We start from the raw sequence: 16,671 nt of genomic DNA, 5'->3' as shown, positions 1-16,671 counted from the left end.
CTGCAGGGAAATATCCTTCCTTGCTTCTTCCAGCTTCTGGTATCCCCAGGAAACCAATACAGATTTTGGTACTAATGAGAGTGGGGTGCTGCTCTAACAAATACTTAAAAATGAAGTGGCTTTGGAACTGGATAATGAGTAGAGGCTTGACAGAAAAAAAAACTAAATTGCCTTCAAGAGATGGAAATATGAACATTAAAGGTGCTTTTAAGTGAGGCCTTAGAAGGAGATGAGGAGCATGTTATTGGACACTGGAGGAAAGGTCGTTCTTGCTATAAAGTGGCAGAAAATTTGTCCGAATTGTGTTCAGCCATTGGGTGAACTTATAACTGATGAACTTGGATATCTAACTGAGGAGATTTCTAAGCAAAGTGTGGAAATGTGGCTTAGTTTCTCTTTGGTTTTTATGAATATGAGAAGAAGTAAATTGAGGATTGAACTGTTAAGCAAAAAGGAACCAGCACTTGATGATTTGGAAAATTCTCTGCCTATCCAAACAGCATGCTCTGGAAACAGGGCCAAGTGTATGGCTGGATCATCATTTGCCTGACTCTAGGACACAATCAAACACCTCAGAAGCTAGGAACAGAGACATGGTTATCCAGGAAAGATCTGTGGAGGATCCTCTTGTCAGATGGTTCGAACACCAGTAAATTGCATGGGAGACTTGACAAGGTTTTTGAGAATTTTATATCAGCAGAAGTGCTGCCAGCCTGGACTGAAAGGAACAGAGATGGAATGAAATGAAGACTAACAACAGGGCAGAGCCACAGATGCAGATGCCTGGGCCAATGGGACCCTCTTGGGTTAAAAGGGTGGGCCTGCCCACGCAGGCCAGAGGACAGAGCACTGGGCCACAGAGGATTATTCCCGGGCCTTGAAGCCCTGTTGGGTTGTGAATTGGCTTTAGACTAGTAATCCTTTTATTCCTTCCATGTTCTCACTTTTGTAATAGAAATGTCTTTCTGAAGCCTGTCCTACCATTATATCTTGGAAGCAGATAACGTGTGTTCTAGATTTCACAGGTCCACAGATGGAGAGGAATTTTGTCCCAGGATGAATCATAGCAGAGCCTCACTCATACCTGATTTAGATGATTCAGAAGATGAGATTTGAGACTTTTTGAGTTGATTACATTTAGGTGAGATTCTGGACTTGGACTGGATGCTGGTGTGGGTTAAGACTTTGGGGGATATTGGGATGGGGTGAACGTATTTTGCACTTGGAAAGGACATGAATTTTGAGGGGCCAGAGGGTAGACAGTTATGGGTTGAGTTATGTTCTCCAAATTGTATACTCCTGGTATCTGTGAATGTGACCTTATTTGGAAATAGGGTCTTTGTAGATATAATCAATTTAAATGAGGTCATTAGGGTGGGCCCTAATCCAATATGACTGGGGTCCCTATAAGAGAAAGAAAACACCGTGTGAAGACAGGCATACTCAGAGAGAACACCATGTGGCAAAAGAGGCAGAGATCAGAGTGATGCAGCTGCAAGCCAAGGACTGACAGCCACTACCAGAAACTAGGAAGAGGCACATAAAGATTCTACCTAGTCTCAGAGGGAGCATGGCCCAGTTAACACCTTGATTTTGGAGTGCTACCCTCCGGACTGTGAGAGAATAAATTGCCACCTAATCTGTGATACAATTTGTTACAGCAGCCCTAAGAAACTAAAACACCACTTAATAGTAGCTAATATATATTCAAGACTTACTATGTACTGTGTAAAGTGCTTTACACTGATGATCACATTTAATCTTTACCGTGACCTCATGAGGTAAAGAAATAAAATAACCTTCTGGAGATAGGAATCTGCCAATGCTTGGTGGGGGCTGAGTGCTAAAGCACGTTAAAACAGCGGATCCCTGGAGAGGACCATTGTTGGCTGCGTGGATACAACAAAGGGAATGGGAGTGAGGGGCTCTGTGGCTGGGAATGGCCCTAGAGGAAACGTGGTCTGCCTAGGAAAAGAACCACTGTTGAGCAGTGTGCAAGGGGCGGAGCCGCCACTGCCCCCTCACGCCAGCCCCTGCCTCTGCAGGCACTGGGAGGGACTCCCACCAAAGTGAGCATGCCCCCGTCTGTTACAACTGCCTGCTGGGCCCTGCAGGCAATTCGTGCACACCCCAGTTGTGGCTGCCATACCCCTTTCCGGCCTGAGGGAGTAAATGTGCCCCTATCAGCCACTGCTTCCTCCCGCCCGGGTGGGGAACTGGCCTGAGAGTGGCGCACACACAGAGGTGGGGTGAAAACCAAAAGTAAGTCCCAGGGGCAGTGTGACTAAGGAAGAGGAACTTCTTTCTGTGCAGCTGCACAAGCCATTGATTAAATCCCTGCGATCGTGATCGGCTTGGTAAATCCTGTGGAATACCTGAATAGACAACAGAGCGTTCCCACAACTGAGATGGGTCTAGCCTTAGCAGCAGTGCACTTTGGGGGCAAGAACACACGGGAGCTGGGTCAGGTCGGAGTCTGAGCTGGCCCCACAGCGCCCACAGCAGGTCCAGAGACCTGCCTAGAGGTATTGTAGGGCCTCCCAGGGAGGCAGGGATTGGCTGTGGCTCACTGTGGGAGCAAGGACACTGACAGAGGAGGCCCCAGGAAAATATTTTTATTACTCTTATTCTTTTAATGTCTGTTTTGTTTTGTTCAGTTGATGGTATTGTTGTTTTTATTATTTATTATTTTTATTTTTTTAATATATACTTTTTTTTCTATTTTCACTTTACTTTTTTGCTGTTTTGTGTTTTTTTTCTTGTTTTTGTTCTGTTCTTAAATTTTATTTTCCTTTTTCTTTTTTTGATTGTTTCCATGTGTTTATTTTGTTTTCTTTGCTTTCTGTTTTTGTTTTATTTTTCATTTTTTGTTTTTGTTAGTTTAGTCCTTACTGATTGTTCTCATTTTTGAATCCTTTTCATTGTTTGTTCTCTTGTGTTTGTTTTTTTCCTGTCTGCTTCTTTGTTTCTGTTAGTTTGGTTTTGTTGTTATCATTTGTCTTGGATATGGTGTGTCTGCTTTCTTCTTTTTTTTCTTTTTGTGCGTGTTGTGTTGTTGTTGTAGTTTGTTTGTTTTTGTTTTTGCTATTTGTCTTGGGTTTTGTTTGTTTTCTTTTCTTTCTTTTTTTTTTTCTTTTTCTTTTCTCTCTTTTTTCCCTGGCCATGCAGTGCGGCTTGTGGGCTCTTGGTTCCCTGGCCAGGGGTCGGGCCTGGGCCTCCAGGGTGGGAGCACCAAATCCAGGATGCTGGACCACCAGAGAACTCCTGGTCCCAGGAAATATTAATCGGTGTGTACTCTCCCAGAGGTATCCATCTCGACACCAAGATCTAGCTCCACCCAACTGCCTGCAGGCCCCAGTGCTGGACACCTCATGCCGAACAACCAGCAAGACAGGAACACAGCCCCACCCATCAGCAGACATGTTGCCTAAAGCCGTACTAAGCTCACAAACACCCCAAAACACACCACCTGAAGCAGTCCTGCCCAATCAGAGGGAAAAGACTCAGCTCCACCCACCAGAGCGCAGGCACCAGTCCCTCCCATCAGGAAGTCCACACAAGCCCCTGCACCAACCTCACCTACCGGGGCAGACAACGGAAGCAAAAGGAACTATGACCCTGCAGCCCGTGGAGAGGAGACCATAAATGCAGTAAATTAGACAAAATGAGATGACAGAGAAATATGTTGCAGGCAAGGTAAAACCCACAAGATCAAATAAATGAAGAGGAAATAGGTAATCTACCCGAAAAAGAATTCAGAGTAATGATAGTAAAGATGATCCAAGATCTCGGAAACAGAATGGAGGCACGGGTCGAGAAGACACAAGAAATGTTTAACAAGGACCTAGAAGAACTAAAGACAAACAATCAGTGATGAACAATACAACAACTGAAATGAAAAATACACTAGAAGGAATCAATAGCAGAATAACTGAGGCAGAAGGACAGATAAGTGAGCTGGAAGATAGAATGGTGGAAATAACTGCCATGGAGCAGAATAAAAAAAGAAGAATGAAAAGAAATGAGGACAGTCTCAGAGACCTCTGGGACAACATTAAATGCACCAACATTCAAATTATAGGGGGACCAGAAGAAGAGAAAGGGAAAGGGCCTAAGAAAATATTTGAAGAGATTATAGTTGAAAATTTCCCTAACATGGTAAAGGAAATAGTCAATCAAGTCCAGGAAGCGCAGAGAGTCTCATACAGGATAAACCTAAGGAGAAACATGCCAAGACACATATTAATCAAACTAATACAAATTAAATGCCAAGAAAAAAATATTAAAAGCAGCAAGGGAAAAGCAAAAAATAACATATTGGGTTGGCCAGAAAGTTCATTCAGGTTTTTCTGTAGCATCTTTTTTTTTTTAAATCGGTTTGTCCTTGTCTAAGAGGTAGCAGCAGCAACAGCGCCCACCTTCTGGGCAGCTTCTTTCTTGGCATGATGAGCCTGTAGGACCGCCACAGCTTCATCCACCTTGGAGCGGAGAGACTTGGGGGACTCCAGCATGTGCAGCAGCTCCGAGTTGTCAATCTCCAGCAGCATCCCCGTAATCTTCCCAGCCAGGTTTGAGTGCATCGTCTGGATAAGCAGGAACAAACGTTCACCCAGCATCTGTTTCTGTTCCTGCGGGGGCGCTGCAGCCAGCATGGAGGCGGTCAGCAGCTCCTGCCCCAGCACGTGGACCGCAGGCTGGGGTGCCTGCAGGGGCTGGATGGCGGGGTGAGGGCTGCGGACACTGGAGGCATATTTGTAAGTTCATGGTATCCAACACCCCGAGGAGCAGTGGCAGCAACAGCGGCACGAGGCGCTAGGCTCTGTACAGCTGTGGGAACACCAGTTGGAGCCAGATGGTGAAGAGCTGGACGAGGCCCAGACTGGCGTATAGCACTTGCCATTCCTTGGAAGCCTTGAGGTCTCCCACCTTGCTGCCAGCGTGGATTAGGCCTCATCTGTGCTAACTGGTTAGATGTGTAATATGGAGGTCTTCCCTGAGCCTGTGGAACTGCTGGCACAAAGTAGCCCCCAGCTGCAGGCTGGAACTGATTTAAGATGGCATTGGTGGGGAGCGCTCTCATCCCGGCCACCCGCTGCATATATTGGTTGGTCAGGTGAGCCTTTCTCTCTTCCCTTCTCTGGGCCAGGGCGACATACAGTGGCTTGGAGCCCACAATGTGTCTGTTCATCTCCGTGACTGCTTTGGTAGCCTCTTCAGGGGATGAGAAGCAGACAAAGCCAAACCCTTTGCTTCTCCCATCCTCCAGCATCACCTTAGTATTGGTGATTGATCCAAAAGGATAAAACTCTTTCCTTAACTTCCCATTATCAATGGTGTCATCCAAGTTCTTGATGTAGAGGTTCACCCCATGATACCGACTAATTCTCTCCTGTTTCAGCTGTTCAAATTTTCGCTTTAACTCGGCCTGCCGTTCCACTTTCTTCTGTGCACGGCCGATGAAAATGACTTTCCCACTGATTTCTTTTCCATTCGTCTCCTCCACGGCCTTATTGGTATCCTCGTGTTTTTCGTAACTCACAAAGCCAAAGCCTTTCGATTTCCCACTGGGATCTCTCATCACCTTGACACTTAGAGTCTTACCAAACTGGCTGAATAGCTCTTTCAGACTCTCATCATCCACCTCTTCCCCTAAGTTTTTGATATAAATATTGGTGAATTCCTTAGCTTTCGCTCCAAGCTCAGCTTCCCGCTCTTTTCAAGACTTGAATCTGCCCACAAACACTTTGCGGTCATTGAGGAGCATGCCATTCACCTTCTCGATGGCCTTGTCGGCAGCCTCCTGGGTCTCGAAGTGGACAAAGGCATAATCCTTAGAGCCGTTCTCATCACACACCACCTTGCAGGACAGAATGTTTCCAAAAGCAGAAAAAGTATCATAAAGTGCCTTGTTATCTATAGATTTGTCCAGGTTCTTGATGAAGACATTTCCCACGCCAGATTTTCTCAAAGAGGGATCCCTCTGAGACCACATGATACGGATCGGCTTTCCCTTAATCACATCAGAGTTCATGGTATCTGAGGCCTGCTCAGCGTCAGCTGGCTGCTGGAAGTTGACGTAGGCATAACCCAGGGAGCGGCGGGTGATCATGTCGCGGCAGACCCAGATGGACAGCACAGGCCCCGCAGGACTGAACTTTTCGTACAGCATGGCCTCGGTGACATCCAAGTGCAGGTCACCCACGTACAGGGAGGCCATGAGGTAGCTGCTGGCCGCAGCGTTCATCTCCCCAGCCCCCAGCACCCCGAGCCCCGCCAGGAGGACTTCTTAGAGGGGGCCACACAGGACAAAGGGGGCTCCACTCCGAGCCGTGGCCCACAGGTGGCAGTGAAGCTCAGAGAAGCTGGAGTCGGCTCCGAGGGCCGGAGAGGAGTGCGGGGACGGCTCGGATGAGACTGCCCAACCACAGACAAAAGGCTCTCAAAAACAATATGGCCCTCCCTGGGAGTTTGTTAATTTTCAGCTGTCCTGGTCTGAAAGCTCCCAATTTCAAAAAATGAAAACAATGAAAACGGGGACTGTCCTCCAAATTACAAAAATTCTTCCCGAGGCAACCCAGTGGTGCCCACGGTGGCCTCCGGAACGTGTGTTTCTCTATAAATATAGGCCTCGTGCTCCAGGCGGTTTAAGATTACAGCAACCCTGGGAAGAGGGAAACCAAATATTTGTCGGTGCTGACTCGGCAAGCCCCGCGCGGCCGGAGCGTGCAGCCGCCTCCCACGCCGGGCCGGCGAAGGGCAGCGTGGACATGTGGAGCGCGGAGGCCGGCGCGCGGGGGGTGAAGGGGGCGGGCGCGGGGATGCCACGCGGCGCGGCCGAGCGGCGGGCTGAGGCGCGTGGACGCGGGCGCGCGAGTGGCTCACCACCGGACCGACGGACGGGGACCGAAGAACGCCCAGGTGCGGCGGCGGTGACGGCAGCAGCGGCATCGGGCAGGCCAGAAGCGTGCAAAAGTGACTTCCCCGCGGGTTCTCTGAGGAGGATTCGCTCTTTTTTCTTTCTTTCTTTTTTTTAAAGATTTTAAAGCGTTTTCGGGTTTTTTTTAAATCTTTTTTTCTTTTTTATTTCCTTCAGGCTGCTAGGCCCGAAAGCGGCGGAGGCTGTGGTGACCTGGGGCTGTTTTTCTGTAACATCTTATGGAAAAATCCAAATGAACTTTTTGGCCAACCCAGTACAAGGGAATCCCCATAAGGTTATCAGCTGATTTTTCAGCAGAAACTCTGCAGGCCAGAAAGGAGTGGCAGGACATATTTAGAGCGATGAAAGGGGAAAACCTGCAGCCAAGATTACTCTACCCAGGAAGCACCTCATTCAGATTTGATGGAGAAATCAAAAGCTTTACAGGCAAGCAAAAGCTAAGAGAATTCAGCACCACCAAACCGGCTTTACAACAACTGCTAAAGGAGCTCCTCTAGGTGGGAAATGCAAGAGAAGAAAAGACCTACAAAAGCAAAACCAAAGCAATTAAGAAAATGGTAACAGGAACATATTGATAATTACCTTAAATGTAAATGGATTAAATGATCCAACCAAAAGACACAGACTGGCAGAATGGATACAAATACAAGACCAATATATATGTTGCCTACAAGAGACCCACTTCAGACCTAGGGACACATACAGACTGAAAGTGAGGGTATGCAAAAAGATATTCTATGCAAATGGAAATCAAAAGAAAGCTGGAGCAGCAATACTCATATCAGACAAAATAGACTTTAAAATAAAGACTGTCGGGATTTCCCTGGCAGCACAGTGGTTAAGAATCCACCTGCCAATGCAGGGGACACGGGTTTGAACTCTGGTCTGGGAAGATCCCACGTGCTGTGGAGCAACTGAGCCCATGTGGCACAACTACTGAGCCTGTGCTCTAGAGCCCGCAAGCCACAACTACTGAAGCCCTCGCGCCCGAGAGCCCATGCGCCGCAACTACTGAAGCCCATGCGCTCTAGGACCCATGTGCTGTAAGTACTGAAGCCCAAGCGCCTAGAGCCCGTGCTCCACGACAAGAGAAGCCATTGCAATGAGAAGCCCGTGCACCGCAATGAAGACAAGCCCCTGTTTGCCACAACTAGAGAAAGCCCGCATGCAGCAACAAAGACCCAACACAGCCAAAAAAATAAGTACAAAAATAAACACTGTTACAAGAGACAAAGAAGGACACTACATAATGATTAAGGGATCGATACAAGAAGATATAAGAGTTGTAAACATTTATGCACCCAACATAGGAGCACCTCAACACGTAAGGCAAATGCTAACAGCCGTAAAAGGGGAAATCAACAATAACACAACAACAGTGGGGGACTTTTAACACTCCACTTACACCCATGGATAGATCATCCAGACAGAAAATAAATAAGGAAACACAAGCCTTAAATGACACATCAGACCAGATAGACTTAATTGATATTTATAGGACATTCCATCCAAAAACAGCCGAATACACTTTCTTCTCAAGTGCACACGAAACATTTTCCAGGATAGAACACATCTTGGGTCACAAATCAAGCCTTGGTAAATTTAAGAAAACTGAAATCATATCAAGTATCTTTTCTGACCACAATACTATCAGATTAGAAATCATTTATAGGAAAAAAAAAACTGTTAACACATGGAGGCTAAACAATATGCTACTAAATAACCAAGAGATCACTGAAGAAATCAAAGAGGAAATAAAAAAAATACCTAGACACAAATGACAATGAAAACACGACGACCCAAAACCTATGCGATGCAGCAAAAGCAGTTCTACGAGGGAAGTTTATAGCAATACAATCCTACCTCAAGAAACAAGAAACATCTCAAATAAACAACCTAACCTTACATCTAAAGCAACTAGAGAAAGAAGAACAAAAAACCCCCCAAAGTTAGTAAAAGTAATCAAAAAGATCAGAGCAGAAATGAATGAAATAGAAATGACGAAAGAGTGAAGAACACTCTGGCATAAATTGCAGCAGGATCTTTTTTGATCCACCTCTTAGAGTAATGAAAATAAAACCAAAAATAAACAAATGGGACCTAATGAAACTTCAAAGCTTTAGCACAGCAAAGGAAACCATAAACAAGACAAAAAGACAACCCTCAGAATGGGAGAAAATATTTGCAAATGAAGCAACTGACAAAGGATTAATCTCCAAAATATACAAACAGCTCATGAAGCTCAATAATAAAAAAACAAACAACCCAATCAAAAACTGGGTAGAAGACCTAAACAGACATTTCTCCAAAGAAGACAAACAGATGGCCAAACAAACACATGAAAAGATGCTAGACACACTAATTATTAGAGAAACGCAAATCAAAACTACAACGCGGTATCACCTTACACTGGTCAGAATGGCCATCATCAAAAAATCTACAAACAATAAATGTTGGAGAGGGTGTGGAGAAAAGGGAACCCTCTTGCACTGTTGGTGAGTATGTAAATTGATACAGCCACTATGGAGAACAGTATGGAGATTCCTTAAAAAACTAAAAATAGAACTACCATATGATCCAGCAATCCCACTACTGGGCATATACCCAGAGAAAACCATAATTCAAAAAGACTCATGCACCTCAGTGTTCACTGCAGAACTATCTGCAACAGCCAGGACATGGAAGCAACCTAAATGTCCATCAACAGAGGAATGGATAAAGAAGATGTGATACATATATACAACGGAATATTACTCAGCCATAAAAAGGAACAAAATTGGGTCATTTGTAGAGACGTGGATGGACCTAGAGACTGTCATACAGAGTGAAGTAAGTCAGAAAAACAAATATCGTATATTAACGCATATATGTGGAATCTAGAAAAATGGTGTAGATCATCTTATTTGCAAAGCAGAAATAGAGACAAAGACGTAGAGAACAAACGTATGGATACCAAGGGGGAAGGCGGCAGGGGGATGAATTGGGAGATTGGGATTGACATATATACACTATTGACATGATGTATAAAATAGACAACTAATGAGAACCTACTGTATAGCACAGGGGACTCTACTCCATGTTCTGTGGTGACATAAATGGGAAGGAAATTTTAAAAAAAGACGGGATATATGTATATATATAGCTGATTCACTTTGCTGTACAGCAGAAACTAATACAACGTTGTAAAGCAACTACACTCCAATAAAACTTAGTAAAATAACCTTCTACTACACTATTCCTAACTACTATGCTAAACTTTCTTTTATATGCCAGCTGCTGTATAATAAGGAACTTGTCTAATCTTTGTCCTAGGTTCCTGGCAAAGAGCTTCTAAAATCCCTGGAATTTTCCAAGTGATAGGAGTATCTTTGTTATTCATTAGCCCCTTGGACACATGTGAGTTTTATGCTAAAGAGATCGCTCAGGATGGGGGCTGGTTGCCAGAAAGACCAACCACATAGGCCTACATAATGAAACCCCAGCCAAAATCGAACACTGAAGCTTGGTGGAGTGAGCTAATTAGTAAACACATAAATGTGCCAGGAGGGTGATGTGCCCTGATTCTATGGAGAGAGGACAGGGAAGCTCTGTGTTCAGGACTCACCCAGACCTTGCCCTGTGTGTCTCTTAATTTGGCTGTTCCTGATTTGCATCCTTTACAATAAGCCTGTAATCATAAGTATGGCACTTTCCTGAGTCCTGTGAGTTGTTCTAGTAAATCACTGAACCTGAGAGGGGTCACAGGAACCTCCCAGATTTGTAGCCAACTGGTTGGAAGTGTAGGTGGTCTGAGGACCACACTTGAGGCTGGCATCTGAAGTGGGGGCAGTCCTTTGGGGATCATGTTCCCTTAAACCCACTGATGGTAGTACAGATGATATGAATAGATGAATAACCTTAAGCTGGCAGCATTAAATCAGAGATATACCTATATATGGCTTTAGGAAACATTATTTGCATCATCCTGACATATCTTACTTGGAAATATGAAGGGGAGAGAGAGGGAATGAGAGAAGGAAGGAAGAAGGATGGGAGGAAGGGAGGGAGGGGAAAAGAGAGGGAAGAAAGAAAGTAAAGTGAAGGGAAGAGGGGATAAAGAAAGAATGAAAGAAAGAAAAAGACAAAGATATTGTTTAAGTGTAAAACAACTGCTTTGAGTGACTTAGTGCTTTGTCCTAACAATGGGCAGTAAATGTTATAAAGTGATGCTAGTGGAGACAGGCAAGGAAAGATTCTTTTGCAAAAGTTAAACAAAAACAAATACTGGATTTCCTCAAAATTTTAGATTTTATAGCCATATAGTTAGAGCTATATAAGCATCTTTAATTTCATATAGGAAAAAAAAACCCTTAAACAAGTATTGTCATACTAATTCTCCATGACATAAAGCTTCTTAGGAATGCACCTACTATATTACAGCAAAAGAGACTCCTCTAAAACCCATCACAGAGCTAATGGGGAAGACAGCATTATGCCAAGGAACACTGCAGAAGTAATGCTTAGAAAATCCAGACAGCTGACACCTAGAAGACTTTTTTAACATGGGCATTAGGGTCCAAACATCTAGGCTGATGGGTTTGGGGGCACAGTTGTCATTTCTGGGAAGGGGTAATTCAAACATTTAAGTGTACTGGGCAGGTAATCTAAACAGAAAGTGAGAATGGGGACCAAGGTTGCACAATGGGACTTTATGACTCAGCCATTTTCCAAAGGACATTTCTGTTGAGATGAAGAATCACTTATTCATAACAACAGACTAGTAGAGAAAACTAGAGAAGATCCTGATCCACAGCAAATCTAGTCCAATCACACAATTTATCCCTAAATTTTATAATGTCTTTTATCAATCTTAATTTTTTTGAGAATTAGTCTTAAATTCTATAAGGAAAAATAGTGAAAGGCTTTTTTTTTTTATTTTAAAATTTTTATTTATTTATTTATTTATTTTTGGCTGTGTTGGGTCTTCGTTGTTGCACGCCGGCTTTCTCTAGTTGCGGCGAGTGGGGGCTACTCTTTGTTGTGGCACACAGGCTTCTCATTGCAGTGTCTTCTCTTGCTGCAGAGCACGGGCTATAGGTGTGTGGGCTTCATTAGTTATGGCATGTGGGCTCAACAGTTGTGGCTCGCAGGCTCTAGAGTGCAGGCTCAGTAGTTGTGGTGCACAGGCTTAGCTGCTCCATGGCACGTGGGATCTTCCGGGACCAGGGATAGAACCCGTGTGCCCTGCATTGGCAGGCGGATTCTTAACCACTGTGCCACCAGGGAAGCCCCAGTGAAAGGTTTTGAAATGGCATATTCTATCAATAGAAGGATGGAGGCTTCCAGATTCTCTGATCCTACAGAAATGTGTTACATGGTCTATCTCTGACTAGACAATTTTACAAGTTTGTTGTAAACTGATAGCTTTGCTGAAAATTGATATTAATGGAAATAATTCCTGTCCACTGAAATGCAAACTGTGTACACGGAATTCAATTGATATTGCTCTATGAATACTGAGCACTTCTGCATTTGTTTGTAAACTAATTTCAGAACACCCTGACTATAAATATGTGGTACTTTGAGTCCTCTTTTGAACCATTTTTCGTACTCTTTCTGTTCACTACATTAACGCTGAGCCATTTGAAGTTGCCTATATTAGACCATTTCAGACCTGTAGAAAACAGTTACATGATTCATCCTAATAACATCTCTTTATATTTCTGCTGCTCCTTCCCTTCCTGCATTAAACTCATAACAAGAACTACATGCTATTATTCTTTAAAAATACATATATAATACAATGTTTCAGATATATAAAGAATAATGAATGGACACCCATATATCTACAGCCTAGTTGAAAAAATATTTAACAATACAATTTAAGGCTCCTGTGTGCTCTTCCCAGCAGTATTACTGGTCTTCTCTCCCCACCTTAGCCTTCAGAGATCCCCACTATCCTTACTTTGATATTTATCATTACCATGCATTTATTTAAACATTTATTATGTATATATGCTTCCCTAAATAATACATGAATGTTGGGCTTTATACAATATAAATGTGTTCTGCTATTTGCTTTATTTACTTAACTTTTTACTTGTGAGATTCACCCAAGTTACTATATAGATCTAGTTCATTCATTTTCATTATTGTACGGGATTCCATTAGGTAAATATACTACAATATTTTCTTTCTTTTATAAATAGACATTTGGACTAGTTTGAACTTTCTGCTATAAAAATGTTGCATAAATATTTATACATGCATAGGAGAGTTTCTAAAGGGTATCTGCCTAGGAATGGAATAGCTGGATTGTAGGCTATGTGTGTTTTAGTTTTAACAGATATTGCTAAATTTTTCCTCTCTATGGTTGTGCAATTTCTATTTCCATCAACAGTGTCCAAGAGCTCCCTTAACTCTACATTCCCACCATTATTTGGTATTATCAGACTTCTTAATTTTTGCCAATCTAACAGGTATGAAATGACATCTCATTAGAACTTTAATTTTCCTACAGGAACTAATTACCAGCGAATGGCTAATAAACTTTTAGGTTGCCTCTTTTATACCTTGTCATTCTTCTATTGATTTGTCTTTTTCTAACCTATTTGTAGGAATCCCTAGTTAATACAGACAGTAATATTTAGCTGTTATATGTACCATAAATATATCCTTTAACCCTGTGGCCTATATATGCATTTTTAAAATTATGGCATTCACCTTGGTTACTGTACAGAGCTGGAAGACAGAGTGGTGGAAATCACTGCCATGGAACAGAATAAAGAAAAAAGAATGAAGAAATGAGGACAGTTTAAGAGACCTCTGGGACAACGTCAAATGCACCAACATTTGCACCAGCATTATAGGAGTCCTAGGAGGAGAAAAGGGAGAGAAAGGGCCTGATAAAATATTTGAAGGGATAACAGCTGAAAACTTCCCTAACATGGGAAAGGAAACAGTCACCCAAGTCCAGGAAGCATACGGTTCCATACAGAATTAACCCAAGGAGGAACACTCTGAGACACATAGTAATCAAATAGACAAAAATTAAAGACAGGGAGAAAATATTAAAACCAACAAGGGAAAAGCAACAAATAACATACAAGGCAATCCTCATAAGATTATCAGCTGATTTTTCAGCAGAAACTCTGCAGTTCAGAAGGGAGTGGCACAGTATATTTAAAGTGATGAAAGGGAAAAACCTACAACCAAGAATACTCTACTTAGCAAGGCTCTCATTCAGATTTGACAGAGAAATCAGAAGCTTTACAGACAAACAAAAGCTAAAAAAATTCAGCACCACCAAACCAGCATTACAACAAATACTAAAGGAACTTCTCTAAGCAGAAAAGGCCACAACTAGAAACAATAAAATTATGAAAATGGGAAAGCTCACCAGCAAAGGCAAACATACAGGATAGGTAGGAAGTCATCCACACACAAATATGATATCAAAACCAGTAACTGTAACAGGAGGAGAGTAAAAATGCAGGATATTTGAAATGCATTTGAAATTAAGAGATCAGCAACTTAAAACAATCACGTATACATATAGACTGCTATATTAAAACCTCATGGTAACCACAAATGAAAAATCTGTAATAGATATACACACAAAAAAGAAAGGAATCCAAACACAACGCTAAAGATAGTCATCAAATCACAAGAGAACAAAAGAAGAAAGGAAGAAAAAAGACGTAAAAAAACAAACTAAAACAATTAAGAAAATGGAAATAAGAACATACACATCTATAACTACCTTAAATGTAAACAGATTAAATGTTCCAACCAAAAGATATAGACTGGCCAAATGGATACAAAAACAAGACCCATATATATGCTGTCTACAAGAGAACCACTTCAGACCTAGGGACACATACAGGCTCAAAGTGAGGGGGTGGAAAAAGATATTCCATGTAAATGGAAATCAAAAGAAAGTTGGAGTAGCAATACTCATATCAGACAAATAGACTTTAAAATAAAGACTGCTACAAGAGACAAAGAAGAACACTACATAATGATCAATGGATCAATCCAAGAAGAAGATATAACAATTGTAAATATATATGCACCCAACACAGGAGCACCTCAATATACTATATAAGCAAATGTTAACAGACATAAAAGGAAAAGTTGACAGCAATACAATAACAGTGGGGGACTTTAACACTACACTTACATCAATGGACAGATCATCCAGACAGAAAATCAATAAGGAAACGCAGGACTTAAATGACACATTAGACCAGGTGGACTTAATGGATCTTTATAGAGCATTCCATCCAAAAGCAGCAGAATACAGATTCTTTTCAAGTGCACATGGAACATTCTCCAGAAGAGATCACATGCTGGGCCACAAAGGAAGTCTCAGTAAATTTAAGAAAACTGAAATCATATCAAGCATCTTTTATAACTACAGCTCTATGAGATTAGAAATCAACTACAAGAAAAAAAATGCAAAAAACACAAACATGTGGAGGCTAAACAATATGCTACTAAACAACCAATGGATCACTGAAGAAACCAAAGAGGAAATCAAAAACTACCCAGAGACACAAGAAAATGAAAACACGACAATCCAAAGCCTATGGGACATGGCCAAAGCAGTTCTAAGAGGGAAGTTTAGAGTGATACAAACTTACCTCAGGAAATAAGAAAATCTCAAATAAAGAACCTAACCTTACACCTAAAGCAACTAGAGAAAGAAGAACAAAAAAAACCCAAAGTTAGTAGAAGGAAAAAACTCATAAAAATCGGAGCAGAAATAGATGAAATAGAGATGAAGAAAACAATAGAAAAGATCAATGAAACAAAAAGTTGGTTCTTTGAAATGATAAACAAAATTGATAAACCTTTAGCCAGACTCATCAAGAAAAAAGGGAGAGGGCCCAAACAATAAAATTAGGAATGAAAAAGGAGAAGTTACAAATGACACCACTGAAATACAAAGAACCATAAGAAACGACTACAGGAAACTATATGCCAATAAAATGGACAACCTAGACGAAATGGACAAATTCTTAGAAAGATACAATCTCCCAAGACTGAACCAGCAAGAAATAGAAAATATGAACAGACCAGTTACAAGCACTGAAATTTAATCTGTGATTTAAAAACTCCCAAAAAACAATAGTCCAGGACCAGATGGATTCACAGGTGAATTCCATCTTTGTCACTGTACACAGCACAGTGTCTGCCAGTTAGCAGACGTTAATAAATATTTGTTGAATGAATGAATGAAAAACTGAAAAAACACACATAAAGAAATCAGACAATGTTTTAAGCTCTTATTTTGGAATTGTGACCCTCTATGCCTATTAGGTTTTATAAACTTTTGTATTTAAAGAAATAAATTTAATTTAGCTTGGAGACTTTCCAGCAGTCCCTTGAGATAACTGGAGATAAGACAGAGCACCAAAAAATCAGGACTGGAAGTCCAAAATTTTAAATCACCTAAGACAAACAGTTGTCTGCTCTCTTAAATAGCTCCAAGAACAAGTATGCTGGCTCTCATGTTTCCTATTATATTTTGCAGAACATAATGACTAAAACAGCCTCTAGTTCCACCATGTTTGAATGCCCCAGAGGAAAGTCTACAAAAGTGAGTGTAAAGCAATTCTACTAAATAAGAAAACACTTAGAAATGTGCCCATAATACATCAATGAGCAATAGACATAGTGATTAAAATGAATATACAATATGTATACGCTTCAATTTTAAAAGCTAACAATGGTAATAACTATAGTAAAAC

General features: G+C 41.8%; 1 protein-coding gene and 1 pseudogene across 4 annotated transcripts in view; both read right to left on the bottom strand.

Annotated features, from left to right (window-relative positions):
- Positions 1-16,671, bottom strand: part of SCMH1 (Scm polycomb group protein homolog 1) — a 200,826-nt gene that overhangs the window by 177,310 nt on the left and 6,845 nt on the right. The window lies entirely within an intron of this gene.
- On the bottom strand, positions 4,181-6,250 carry LOC308612747 (polyadenylate-binding protein 4-like; annotated as a pseudogene). Its single transcript has one exon. The product of its transcript is annotated as a polyadenylate-binding protein 4-like (transcript).

The sequence above is a fragment of the Mesoplodon bidens genome, assembly GCF_964165515.1.
Source record: "Mesoplodon bidens genome assembly, chromosome: 2".
In the NCBI taxonomy this organism is placed as follows: domain Eukaryota; kingdom Metazoa; phylum Chordata; class Mammalia; order Artiodactyla; family Ziphiidae; genus Mesoplodon; species Mesoplodon bidens.
This window is presented reverse-complemented; position numbering and strand designations above follow the sequence as displayed.